At 41.0% G+C, this 13,845-nt stretch overlaps 1 protein-coding gene across 2 annotated transcripts in view; it reads left to right on the plus strand.

Annotated features, from left to right (window-relative positions):
- GPC6 (glypican 6) overlaps window positions 1–13,845 on the plus strand; it is a 1,178,678-nt gene that overhangs the window by 606,614 nt on the left and 558,219 nt on the right. The gene's annotated exons all lie outside the window — the stretch shown is intronic.

Below are 13,845 nucleotides of genomic sequence, written 5' to 3' on the forward strand. Positions count from 1 at the left end.
CGTGATCAGCCGAACCTGCAGACGCGGCAGGTAAACAAACCGATATGAATTAGGAAACAAGGATGTTTTAGTACTGGCAGCATGAGACCTCCATCATGTCACTTGAAATTGAAGTCCCCCATGACCACACAGATTTTTTCCTATACATTGTAGATAGGTTCGTAAGAATATATACACACCTGATCTGTAATAGGGTCAGTTTCACAAAGCTGAAAACAATTGAGACAGATCAGCTGAAAGGAAGTATTTAATCAGAAAAATGTAAATGATCATTGGGAATCATTTACAAACACCTCACTAGATGCCCAGAAATCACAATCCCACAATTGAGGAATAAGGTCATTAAAAAACTGATCTGACTTAGAAGGGAAGGGAAGGCACCTATAAATATTTAAAAAATGGAAGAAAGAGGATTGTAGAAAATTGATTAGGGAAGCAAAAAGACAACGAAAAATCTATGAACAGCAAGGTTAAGGACTATAAAAAGGAAGTATTTATGTATACTAGGAACAAAAAGAATTCTGACAATGATATTGGTTTATTATTAGATGGAAATGATAGAATTATCAATAATAATGCAGAAAAGGCAGAAGTGTTCAATAAATATTTATATTCTGTGTTTTGGGTGAAAACAGATGACAACACTCTTTCCATTTCACTGGTATCCCAGGAGGAAGTTAAACAGCAGCTTCTAAGGTGTTTTTTAATCAGCAGGTTGAGATAACTTGCAGCCAAGAGTTTTAAGAGAGATGGCTGAGGGGAGCTGACTTGACCACTAATGCTGATTTTCAGTAGTTTCTGGAGCACTGGGGAAGTTACAGAAAATGAGATGAAAGCTAATATTGTGCTAATGTTGTGTAAAAAGGAGAAATGGGATGACCTGGGTAATTATAAGCCTGTCAGACTGACATCAAATCTGGGAAGATGATGATTGATGCAGGACTCAATTAATGAAGAATTAAAGGAGGGTAATGTAATAAATTCATCGATTCATAGATACTAAGGTCAGAAGGGACGATTCTGATCATCTAGTCCGACCTCCTGCACAGCGCAGGCCACAGAATCTCACCCTCCCACTCCTATGAAAAACCTCACCCATGTCTGAGCTATTGAAGTCCTTAAATCTTGGTTCAAAGACTTCAAGGAGCAGAGAAGCCTCCCTCAAGTCAACCATGCCCCATGCTACAGAGGAAGGCGAAAAACCTCCAGGGCCTCTCCAATCTGCCCTGGAGGAAAATTCCTTCCCGACCCCAAATATGGCAATCAGCTAAACCCTGAGCATATGGGCAAGATTCACCAGCCAGATACTACAGAAAATTCTTTCCTGGGTAACTCAGATCCCATCCATCTAATCTCCCATCTCAGGGGATTTGGCCTATTTACCCTGAATATTTAAAGATCAATTAGTTACCAAAATCCCATTATCCCATCATACCATCTCCTCCATAAACTTATCAAGTAGAATCTTAAACCCAGATAGATCTTTTGCCCCCACTGCTTCCCTTGGAAGGCTATTCCAAAACTTCACTCCTCTGATGGTTAAAAACCTTCGTCTGATTTCAAGTCTAAACTTCCTGGAGGCCAGTTTATACCCATTTGTTCTTGTGTCCTCATTGGTGCTGAGCTGAAATAATTCCTCCCTCTCTCCTGTATTTATCCCTCTGATATATTTATAGAGAGCAGTCATATCTCCCCTCAACCTTCTTTTAGTTAGGCTAAACAAGCCAAGCTCCTTAAGTCTCCTTTCATAAGACAAGTTTTCCATTTCTTGGATCATTCTAGTAGCCCTTCTCTGTACCTGCTCCAGTTTGAATTCATCCTTTTTAAACATGGGAGACCAGAACTGCACACAGTATTCCAGGTGAGGTCTCACCAGTGCCTCGTATAACGGTACTAAAACCTCCTTATCCCTACTGGAAATGCCTCTCCTGATGCATCCCAAAACCGCATTAGCTTTTTTCACAGCCATATCACATTGGCAGCTCATAGTCATCCTATGATCAACCAATACTCCAAGGTCCTTCTCCTCTTCCGTTACTTCTAATTGATGCGTCCCCAACTTATAACTAAAATTCTTGTTATTAATCCCTAAATGCATAACCTTACACTTCTCACTATTAAATTTCATCCTATTACTATTACTCCAGTTTACAAGGTCATCCAGATCCTCCTGTATAATATCCCGATCCTTCTCCGAATTGACAATACCTCCCAGCTTAGTATCATCTGCAAACTTTATTAGCACACTCCCACTTTTTGTACCAAGGTCAGTAATAAAAAGATTAAATAAGATTGGTCCCAAAACCGATCCCTGAGGAACTCCACTGGTAACCTCCCTCCAACCTGACAGTTCGCCTTTCAGTAGGACCCATTGCAGTCTCCCCTTTAACCAATTCCTTATCCACCTTTTGATGTTCATATTGATCCCCATCTTCTCCAATTTAACTAATAATTCCCCATGTGGCACGGTATCAAATGCCTTACTGAAATCGAGGTAAAGTAGATCCACTGCATTTCCTTTATCTAAAAAAATCTGTTACTTTTTCAAAAAAGGAGATTAGGTTGGTTTGGCACGATCTACCTTTTGTAAAATCATGTTGTATTTTGTCCCATTCACCATTGACTTCAATGTCCTTAACTAATTTCTCCTTCAGAATTTTTTCCAGGACCTTGCATACTACAGATGTCAAACTAACTGGCCTGTTGTTACCCGGATCACTTTTTTTTCCTTTCTTAAAAATAGGAACTATATTAGCAATTCTCCAATCATTCGGTACTACTCCTGAGTTTACAGATTCATTCAAAATTCTTGCTAATGGGCTTGCAATTTCAGGTGCCAATTCCTTTAATAGTCTTGGATGAAGATTATCTGGGCCCCCCGATTTAGTCCCATTAAGCTGTTTCAGTTTCGCTTCTACCTCTGATATGGTAATATCTACCTCTATATCCTCATTCCCATTTGTCATGCTACCATTATCCCTAAGATCCTCTTTAGCCTTATTAAAGACTGAGGCAAAGTATTTGTTTAGATATTGAGCCATGCCTAGATTATCTTTAACCTCCACTCCATCCTCAGTGTTTAGCGGCCCCACTTCTTCTTTCTTAGTTTTCTTATTTATATGGCTATAGAACCTTTTACTATTGTTTTTAATTCCCTTTGCAAGGTCCAACTCTACTCGACTTTTAGCCTGTCTCACTTTATCCCTACATGTTCTGACCTCAATTAGGTAGCTTTCCTTGCTGATCCCTCCCATCTTCCACTCTCTGTATGCTTTCTGCTTCTTCTTAATCACCTCTCTGAGATGCTTGCTCATCCAGCTTGGTCTACAACTCCTTCCTATGAATTTTTTCCCCTTTCTTGGGATACAGGCTTCCGATAGCTTCTGCAGCTTTGATTTAAAGTAATCCCAGGCCTCCTCTACCTTTAGATCCATAAATTCTTCAGTCCAATCCACTTCCCTAACTAATTTCCTTAATTTTTGAATGTCAGCCCTTTTGAAATCAAAAACCCTAGTTGCAGATTTATTTTTGTTAATCCTTCCATTTAGTTTGAACTGAATTAGCTCATGATCACTTGAGCCAAGATTGTCCCCTACAACCATTTCTTCTATGAGGTCCTCGCTACTCACCAAAATTAAATCTAAAATGGCATCCCCTCTAGTCTGTTCAGCAACTACTTGATGAAGGAATCCATCAGCTATCGCATCTAGGAAAATCTGAGCCCTATTATTATTACTAGCACTGGTCCTCCAGTCTATATCTGGGAAGTTAAAGTCTCCCGTGATCACACAGTTTCCATTAGTATTTACTTTATTAAAGACATTAAAAAGGGCTCTATCCATATCCAAATTAGATCCCAGAGGTCTATAGCACACCCCAAGCACTATCGTAGGAGAGGCTTTACTAGTTTTCTTCCCCAATGTAATTTTTGCCCAGACGGACTCTGTCTTATCCATTGCATCGCTTCTTATTTCTTTACATTCTACCTCATCATTGATATACAATGCTACTCCACCACCTTTACCTTTGTTTCTGTCTTTCCTAAACAGCACATACCCTTCAATACCTGTAGTCCAGTCATGACTACTATTCCACCATGTTTCTCTTATCCCTATAATATCTGGTTTCACTTCCTGCACCAGTAGCTCTAGTTCCTCCATTTTGTTACCTAGGCTCCTCGCATTGGTGTATAAACATCTTAATTTTTGCTGTTTGGCCTCGCTCACATTTTGTGCCCTATTAGGCACAGTCATTCTACAACCAGTATAACCTATTAGACTAGTATCCACACCGCCCTCGCTCCTTATATACATTCTCTTACCCACGGCTGTATCCTTTCTTACTTCGTCTTCTTCCCTCTCAATGCTAAAATCTGGCGTGGAGATTTCCTGGACATCTCCCATCCATCTCCCCCAATTCCTAGGTTAAAGCTCTCTTTATCAGTTGTGCCAGCCTCGATCCTAGAAGTCTATTTCCTTCCCTACTCAGATGAAGTCCATCCCGAGAGAACTGTCCTCTGTCCGTGAATGCCTCCCAGTGGCCATACATCCCAAAGCCCTCTTTATAGCACCACTGCCTAAGCCATCTGTTGACAGTCATAATCTTGTCACACCTTTGTTGCCCTTCTCTAGGAACAGGAAGGATCCCGCTAAAGATCACCTGAGCCTCAATTTCCTTAAGCGTCTTCCCCAGCCTAGCATAGTCTCCCTTAATACTTTCCAGCGAGAATCTAGCCGTATCATTTGTTCTCACATGAAGGATAATTAGGGGATTCTTTCCCGCTCCCTTTAGGATCCTTTTCAACCTCAGGTCTACATCCCGTATCTTAGCACCCGGAAGAGAGCACACCCTTCTATTCTTTGGATCAGCTCTAGTTACAGGCCTGTCTATTCTTCTCAATAAAGAGTCCCCGATCACATAGACCTGCCTTTTCCTGGTGACGGTGCTATTCTCCAGGCTCTCCCCTGTTCCCTCTGGCTGCAAGTTCTTTCCATTCCTATTTTCTCTGATAATCCTCTTCAACCCATCCTGTATCCTCCTGGGGCTCATATTTGGTGTAATCCCCCTTGACTCTTCCGCTTTTCCTATAGGACTTGCCTCTCTTCTCTTCTTCCTTACCCTTCCACCTTCAACAAGTACATGCTGAGCCCCTTCTTCATTTTCCAACTCTGCAAACCTATTCCTAAGCTCTATTTCTCCTTCACTAGCCTGTCTTTTCCTCTGCCTGGTCCTTTTAGTCACATGCTTCCACTGACCACTTTCCTCACCCAGTCTCCCCTCAAAATTCCCCAGTCCTGCTTCCATCTGTGAGTCTGAGCTTTTCCCTTCAGATACCTCATATCTTTGCTCCATCATCTGCTCAAACCCCATGCTAAACCCAACAAGACTTTCCACCTGCATCTCCAAACCTCGGATCTTTTCCTCCATCAGCTCTATCAGATGGCATTTCATGAAGAAAAAACTCTTACCGGTTCCCCCCTCCAGGATCATGTACATACCACAGCATCCACATCCAGTCATCCTTAATGTGTCTTCCACTTCAGGAGTCACTCCCACAGCTGCCTCTGTATCTGTCATCGCCTTCCCACCTAAATCCTGTTAATCTGGGAAACACAAGCCACACCAAAAAGACCACCCCCCCCCCAGCAAAAGCAAACCCCAAACAAAGCACCACAATCCAAACTCCCCTGTTTAGATCTCTGTTTGCTAGCTCTTGTGCCGCTGCACAACTGGCTGGCTACCTTTATAGGACCCCTAGTCAGAAGCCCCACCCCCTAAGCAGGGCTCAGCTGCTCTCCCAGCACAAAGCCCCACCCCCTAAGCAGGGCTCAGCTGCTTTCCCAGCACAAAGCCCCTACACACACACAAATACTACAAATACAAAACCAAGTACAACTACCTTCTCCTCCAACAGAACTCCCACTCAAACTCCCCTGTTTAGAGCTCTGTTTGCTAGCTCCTGTGCCGCTGCAGCTGTCTGTGCCGCTGCCTGACTGGCTGGCTACCTAGTCAGAAGCCCCATAGCAATAATTAATGCTATTCGACATGGGCTTATGATAACAGATCCTGTCAAACTAACTTGATATCTTCTTTTTGTTATGAGATTACAAGTTTGGTTGATAAAGGCAATAGTGTTGACATACTATACTTAGACTTCTGTAAGGTGTTTGACTTGGTACCACTTGCAATTGATTAAAAAAGCTAGAAAATGAGCATGGCATACATTAAATGGATTAAAATATATCTAACTGATAGGTCTGTAAATGGGGACTCATCGTTAAGGATATGTGTTTCCAGTAGGGTCTTGCAGGGATCGGTTCTTGGTTTTACATTATTTATCATTTTTTATCAATGACTTAGAAGAAAACATAAAATCATCACTGTTAAAGATTGCAGATGACACAGAAACTGGGGGGAGTGGAAACAAATTGAAGTGGTAAATAATAAAGAGACAGGTCAGTGATACGGAACAATCTGGATCACTTGGTAAACTGGGCACAAGCAAACAATATGCATTTTATTGGGCTAAATGTAAATGTATGTATCTATGGGGCCAAAAGAGCTAATGTGATCCTGGGATGCATAAATGGGGGAATCTCAAGTAGGAGTAGAGAGGTTATTTTACCTCTGTATTTGGCAGGGGTGTGAGTACTGGTGGAATATAACCAGATCTGGTGCCCACAATTCAAAAAGGATGTTGATAAACTGCAGAGGGTTCAGAGAAGGAGATTAGAAGATTAAAAAACATGCCTTATAGTGATAGAATCATAGAGCTCCATTAATTTAGTTTAACAAAGAGCAGGTTAAGGGTTGACTTCATTAGTCTAAAAGTATCTACATGGGGAACACATATATAATAATGGGGTCTTAAATCTAGCAGAGAAAGGTATAGCACGATCCAATGGCTTGAAGTTGAAGTTAGCCAAAATCAAACTAGAATTATAGTTTAAATTTTAACAGTTTAATTTACCTTTGGAATAATTTACTAACTGTGATAGTGGATTCTCTATCATTGAGTATTTTTACACCAAGATTGCATGGTTTTCTAAAATATATGATCTAGGAATTATGTTGGGGAAGTTCTATGGCCTATGTCATAGGGGAGGTCAGACTAGATGATCACAATGGTCCCTTCTATCCTTGGAGTTTGTCATCCATTCATAAAATTCCCTGCATATGTATCATAGCACCTTTTCTCCACAGCTATATTTAAGTTATGAAACTGCTGAAAAATCCATCATTGGGCTGAAATATTTCATGCTTGGTCTATGCCCAAAGGTGGATTTTTCTGAGAAGCTGTTGATGACATACAAAAACAAATAGAACCCATCTCTTATGACCGTAGGGCTAACAGGAGTCACTCAATAGGCTGATTATAAGGGAATGGATCTGTTCAATTAGAAACTGCCATTTTTGCCCACTCACTTCTTTTGGAGCAGAACTGCACACTAAAAAAAACTATCTCCAGTAGAAAAACCAGCAGCAGGCCTTCATCTTCCACTACCTTATTCAGCTTGATGAGGTGGAAATGTTACTCTTTCCCATGTCCCACACTCTCCAATCAAAACTTAATGAGGATTATTTAAATGCTAACAGTGTTCTGTAAAGTAATTTACTTTTTTCTTCCTTCAAAATGTAAGGCAAAAATATAATACAAAAATGCCAGGGTAATGCACCATATGTGCAATGATCCTAATATAACATTGCAGAAGTAATCTTAAATGTTGAATGTCCTGAGGTATTTTTAACTTTGCATCCTTAACGTATTTAATACATTCAATATTCATGTATTTTATATACATTGATTTAGTTTAGCCTGTCAATTACATCCCCTTCTATGAATGTTGTGTTTTCTTATAGCTAGGGCCCTATCAAATTCACGGCCATGAAAAACGTGTCATAGACTGTGAAATCTGGTCTGCCACGGTGAAATCTGGTCTTATGTGCTTATACCCTATACTATATATATTTCTCAAGGGAGACCAGCATTTTTCAAATTGGGGTTCCTGACCCAAAAGGGAGTTCCAGGGGGAGTTGCAAAGTTATTTTAGTGGAGGGGTTGTGGTATTGCCACTCTTACTTATGTGCTGCCTTCAGAGCTGGGCGGTCTGAGAGCAGCAGCTGTTGACCAGACGCCCCTCCAGCAATACCATACCATGCCACCCTTATTTCTGCGCTGTTTCCTTCAGAGCTGGACAGCAGGAGAGTGGCAGCTGCTGACTGAGGGCCGAGCAGCACAGAAGTAAGGGTCGCAATACCATACTATGCCATCCTTACTTCTGCACTGCTGCTGCTGGTGGCGGCTCTGCCTTCAGAGGTGGGCTTCCAGCCAGCAGCTGCCCTTCTCCAGCCGCCCAGCTCTGATGGCAGCGCCACCACCAGCAGCAGCTCAGAAGTAAGGGTAGCAGTACCGCAGCCCTCCTGCCCTACAATAACCTTGTAATTGTAGTGATTCAGACCCAAAAAGGAGTTTGAGGGACAGGTCACAACACTGTGAAATTTCAGATTTAAATTTTTGAAATCCTGAAATTTATGATGTTTTAAATCTTACGACCGTAAAATTGACCAAAATGCACTATGAATTTGATAGGGCCATACTTATAGCTATATTTAAGTACAGCTTTATGAATGAAGAAACTGCATAAAAATAAACCAAACAGATTGCCTTCAGATTTCACTGATGGTGAAAGTGTGATCCCCTCCCCCCCCACCCCCATCCCCACTAGCAAGGAAATTTGCCATTTGGGTCAAAATTCTATCTTACATTCTCCTCACCGTGCTGTGTGTTGCCGGAGTCTCCAAACAGGGCTCCTCTTTTTATATATTCCTGGTAGTGCCCTAGCCCTGAGCAATATAATGGATTAGGGACAGAGTTTCAGCTTCACATGGGAGCTTTCTTGCTTTTATGTGTTTAAATCACAGACATAACATTATTTAAATATAGCTTTTTGTGGTTTGTTTGTTTTTAGTTCTGCTGACACTGTGGTGGGTTTAGGAATGCAGATAATAACAGATGACAGTTCCTTTTGTGGAAGCTAAGAACTAGCTGATTAGTTGTTACTGTGTTGCACTGTAGAGAATATCTTGTAATTAAACCACAAAAAATACATTAAAGTAATGTGAAGGGTCTGACTTAATTCCACAAAAACAAGGGAATTCAAAGTTAACAATGAAATGCATGATGTTACATATAATTGGCCAAGTGGTGTTCTTTGGAAGGAAAAAGTGCTTAGGTGAATAATTGTAGTGGATCTCTGTGCATGGTTAGGGAAGATTTAATTTACTCCAAATCACACCCTTTGATTTTATCTTTACCGATCTAGCTTAGTGCAACTAGCGGTCATATTAAATTATTTAATGATTTTTCCCATTCGAGATGCCTAGTTCTGGTTTTAGATTACAGAAGGAGCTTCCTGGTAAGTCTTACCTGGAAGTACATTTATTGATAGTTTGCAAAACTCTAGTATTAGCAATATCTGCGGCAAAATTATGTTTATCATGCAATGCTGTTTTCCTACTCTATAATCTGAATGATGCAGCATAATCCAATTCATGGATGTGTTTCTAGAAGCTAAGGTCTCCTGAGTTCTAAGACCTGTTCTATTCCAGATTTACTATGGGACGGGGCAAATCACTTAGTCGCTCTACCTTGCTTTCCCCATCAGTTTCCTCATCTCACAGTGGCTAGTTAATGTTGGTACAGCAACTCTTTCGTTTTGAGTGTGTCAGCATGTAGATCACAAACATTTTTTTGTAGTGCTGTTTGTAACTGCAGCCCTGCTATGGTACTCAACTGAGAAATTTGTAAAGTTCAGGGGATTTTTGATTAACTCTCTTGTCCTCCTTATTGTGAAGCATTTGGATAGCACAGAACTTGATTCTCTACTCTCCTATCTTTACATACTGGTGTGGCATTTCATGGTCTGTTTGTAGGGAAAAAAGTGTGTTACAAATTTAAGTTAGAAGCGGGCCCATATATTGGGCAGTGAAGTGACAAAAATGGATGATTGACCAGAAAATTCCTTCTTTTACAAAAAAGCGCAGCTATGAAAGTCCTGTATTAGTTCATTGCATGTTCCTAAATATTCCTTTTAAAGATATATTTATAATGAATTCATTTCCCAAGTTGTTGTATTGAAAGAAGAGACACAATTATATGTTTCTTATGTAGATATGTGGAGTATACATGGTAGACTGAAATGTTTCCTTAGGGGCATATTATAGTGTCTTCTGACCATTTTAAAAACGCTTAAGGTACTCTGTTTCAAGTGCTGATAGTATAGAAGATGATAATGGCTCCTTGTTGTGTGCCTTAAAATCTTTATGACAACAGTAAGAGATTCTGAAATATTAACTCATCTGATTATTAAATACGAAAACACAAGAGGACCTGACAGACATTCTGTACTAATAGATTGCAGTATTTGAAACAAAAATTGCTTATGAATTGGCACAAAGTTAAAATGGATCTAAAGTGGGATACATTTTTCATCCAGTTCCAAGGCTATAAAAACAGTAAAAAAAATAAAAGGAGTACTTGTGGCACCTTAGAGACTAACAAATTTATTAGAGCATAAGCTTTCGTGAGCTACAGCTCACTTCATCGGATGCATTTGGTGGAAAAAACAGAGGAGAGATTTATATACACACACAGAAAACATGAAACAATGGGTTTATCATACACACTATAAGGAGAGTGATCACTTAAGATAAGCCATCACCAACAGCAGGGGGGGGAAGGAGGAAAACCTTTCATGGTGACAAGCAGGTAGGCTAATTCCAGCAGTTAACAAGAATATCAGAGGAACAGTGGGGGGTGGGGTGGGAGGGAGAAATACCAGGGGGAAATAGTTTTACTTTGTGTAATGACTCATCCATTCCCAGTCTCTATTCAAGCCTAAGTTAATTGTATCCAGTTTGCAAATGAATTCCAATTCAGCAGTCTCTCGTTGGAGTCTGTTTTTGAAGCTTTTTTGTTGAAGTATAGCCACTCTTAGGTCTGTGATCGAGTGACCAGAGAGATTGAAGTGTTCTCCAACTGGTTTTTGAATGTTATAATTCTTGACGTCTGATTTGTGTCCATTCATTCTTTTACGTAGAGACTGTCCAGTTTGGCCAATGTACATGGCAGAGGGGCATTGCTGGCACATGATGGCATATATCACATTGGTAGATGCGCAGGTGAACGAGCCTCTGATAGTGTGGCTGATGTGATTAGGCCCTATGATGGTATCCCCTGAATAGATATGTGGACAGAGTTGGCAACGGGCTTTGTTGCAAGGATAGGTTCCTGGGTTAGTGGTTCTGTTGTGTGGTGTGTGGTTGCTGGTGAGTATTTGCTTCAGATTGGGGGGCTGTCTGTAAGCAAGGACTGGTCTGTCTCCCAAGATCTGAGAGAGCGATGGCTCGTCCTTCAGGATAGGTTGTAGATCCTTGATGATGCGTTGGAGGGGTTTTAGTTGGGGGCTGAAGGTGATGGCTAGTGGCGTTCTGTTGTTTTCTTTGTTGGGCCTGTCCTGTAGTAGGTGACTTCTGGGTACTCTTCTGGCTCTGTCAATCTGTTTCTTCACTTCAGCAGGTGGGTACTGTAGTTGTAGGAATGCATGATAGAGATCTTGTAGGTGTTTGTCTCTGTCTGAGGGGTTGGAGCAAATGCGGTTATATCGTAGCGCTTGGCTGTAGACAATGGATCGAGTGGTATGATCTGGATGAAAGCTAGAGGCATGTAGGTAGGAATAGCGGTCAGTAGGTTTCCGATATAGGGTGGTGTTTATGTGACCATCGCTTATTAGCACCGTAGTGTCCAGGAAGTGGATCTCTTGTGTGGACTGGTCCAGGCTGAGGTTGATGGTGGGATGGAAATTGTTGAAATCATGGTGGAATTCCTCAAGAGCTTCTTTTCCATGGGTCCAGATGATGAAGATGTCATCAATGTAGCACAAGTAGAGTAGGGGCATTAGGGGACGAGAGCTGAGGAAGCGTTGTTCTAAGTCAGCCATAAAAATGTTGGCATACTGTGGGGCCAAGCGGGTACCCATCGCAGTGCCGCTGATTTGAAGGTATACATTGTCACCAAATGTGAAATAGTTATGGGTCAGGACAAAGTCACAAAGTTCTGCCACCAGGTTAGCCGTGACAGTATCGGGGATACTGTTCCTGACGGCTTGTAGTCCATCTTTGTGTGGAATGTTGGTGTAGAGGGCTTCTACATCCATAGTGGCTAGGATGGTGTTTTTAGGAAGATCACCAATGGACTGTAGTTTCCTCAGGAAATCGGTGGTGTCTCGAAGATAGCTGGGAGTGCTGGTAACGAAGGGCCTGAGGAGGGAGTCTACATAGACACACCCCTGGAGCCAGGACCTGGGGTATTCTATCTGCTACCCAAGATCCATAAACCTGGAAATCCTGGACGCCCCATCATCTCAGGCATTGGCACCCTGACAGCAGGATTGTCTGGCTATGTAGACTGAATTGGAATTCATTTGCAAACTGGATACAATTAACTTAGGCTTGAATAGAGACTGGGAATGGATGAGTCATTACACAAAGTAAAACTATTTCCCCATGGTATTTCTCCCTCCCACCCCACCCCCCACTGTTCCTCTGATATTCTTGTTAACTGCTGGAATTAGCCTACCTGCTTGTCACCATGAAAGGTTTTCCTCCTTCCCCCCCCTGCTGTTGGTGATGGCTTATCTTAAGTGATCACTCTCCTTACAGTGTGTATGATAAACCCATTGTTTCATGTTCTCTGTGTGTGTATATAAATCTCTCCTCTGTTTTTTCCACCAAATGCATCCGATGAAGTGAGCTGTAGCTCACGAAAGCTTATGCTCTAATAAATTTGTTAGTCTCTAAGGTGCCACAAGTACTCCTTTTCTTTTTGCGAATACAGACTAACACGGCTGCTACTCTGAAACCAGTAAAAAAAATAATTTTGCTCCTTAAAACTGAGCTAAACTAAATGTCTATGTTTTCAGGGTGAGACTAAACCTATTTTGGCAGGTGTTGGAACAAGTCTTTATAGCTGAGTTATCACATAAACTTCCAAAGTACAGGACTTTAAATAGTATGTTGTAGTCCTCCATATTCCGGAGAGATGAAAGAATATCACTTTAGCTGCAGTAGGATATGTTCTTCCAAACCTATTTTGTTATGCACAGCTATTCAGCTTTCATTTGCAAATAGTCTGTTTTCTCTGTACAGACCTTCAGCCTCCACCCGGGAGTCAGAAGATCTGGGTTCTAGTCCCATTCAGACACTAAGCTGCTGTGTGATGTCATGAAAGTCATTTTTATCTCACTCTTTCAGTTTTCCCTGCTGTTAGTTTGAATTAATTATATTTTCATCCTTGTAAAGTGGTTTGATATCTATCAAAGATAAATACTAAGAACAAACTATTATGTATAATCTTTAAAAATCTATAGCTAGTGATAGTGGTTCCCCATGTGTTTCTGACTGGGAACCAGTTACAGTCTTACAGGCTGGAAAAGATAGTATCTATTTTATTCATATAAAATACCTAGATTTGAGTGGCACTGGACACAGAAAACTGCTGTTGAGGGTAAGGTTCTTGCAGCTGTCTAAGGTAGATACTAGTAGGTGCAGATTCTTTGCTTGTAGCTGTCTGTCTTAAATCTTGCTTTATTTGATTTGTAAGCACTCCTGAACAGCTGAGCTTGAGTAGCACATTGAAAATATCCTTGCACAAGCACAAAAACTTTAAATTTCCCACCACTTAAAAGCACATACCACATCTGTCTCGTTCTAATGTCAGCTACCTTTTGCTCCCCTCAGACATAATTCTAAAATAGAATGAATGAGAAGATTGTCATGTTCATTATA

The sequence above is a fragment of the Dermochelys coriacea genome, chromosome 1 (genome assembly GCF_009764565.3).
Source record: "Dermochelys coriacea isolate rDerCor1 chromosome 1, rDerCor1.pri.v4, whole genome shotgun sequence".
NCBI lineage: Eukaryota > Metazoa > Chordata > Testudines > Dermochelyidae > Dermochelys > Dermochelys coriacea.